At 47.0% G+C, this 861-nt stretch overlaps 1 pseudogene; it reads left to right on the top strand.

Moving 5' to 3' along the window:
• The first annotated feature begins 392 nt into the window (after positions 1 to 392).
• On the top strand, positions 393 to 511 carry LOC126204804 (5S ribosomal RNA; annotated as a pseudogene).
• Positions 512 to 861: the final 350 nt, after the last annotated feature.

The raw sequence follows: 861 nt of genomic DNA, 5'->3' as shown, positions 1-861 counted from the left end.
AGATCGAAGTCTCACTGACAGGACCAAGAATATTCATTTTGACAATCAATCAGTTATTCTTACCATATATGTCAATACACTGTATGCAACCTGGCATTATCCTCTAGCTCAAGTACTGCCGCAATTAAAATTACATCCGTAAACAAAAGCAACATTTAAAAGCTCTGTTACGTAAACGATTCGTTTTCTGACCTTGAATCCACAGGTTACGCAACTGGTACGTACACATCCATCGAAATCGAGTCACATTCCTTCTCGTTGCTCAAATTCTCCCTTATTCTCCTGTGGTCAATGCTCATCTAACTTTCAAAGAGTCTACTGACTTCACAGTCACCTCTTCATTAGCGTCCATCCCCTACAGCGCGTTCTCAGACAGCCAGAACAGAAGTTTTGCCAACAGCCTAGCCGCAATGGTAACACTGGTTCCCGTAAGATCACCGAATTTAAGCGCTGTCGGGCTGGGCTAGCACTTAGATGGGTCACCGTCCTGGTCGTCCTAGTGCTGTTGGCAAGCGGGGTGCACTCAGCCCTTGTATGGTCAATTGAGGAGCTACTTTACTGAGAAGTAGCGGCTTCGGTCACGAAAACTGTCATCGGCCGGGAGAGCGGTGTGCTGACCACATGCCCCTCCGTATCTGCAGCTGGTGACGCCTATGGGCTGAGGATGACACGGCGCCCGGTCGGTGCCGTTGGGCCTTCATGCGCCCGGTTGGGCGGAGTTTAGTTTTTTAGAAGAACTTTTACTATATTCAGTACAAATACTCGCTGCGCATTTTTTTATGCCTCAGATACCTGCAGAACATCCTATGCAGTACAACCATCAACCGCTTCCCTAATTTTATTCTAGTTATTGTGATTTCC

Source organism: Schistocerca nitens, chromosome 9, assembly GCF_023898315.1.
Source record: "Schistocerca nitens isolate TAMUIC-IGC-003100 chromosome 9, iqSchNite1.1, whole genome shotgun sequence".
Lineage (NCBI taxonomy): Eukaryota > Metazoa > Arthropoda > Insecta > Orthoptera > Acrididae > Schistocerca > Schistocerca nitens.
This window is presented reverse-complemented; position numbering and strand designations above follow the sequence as displayed.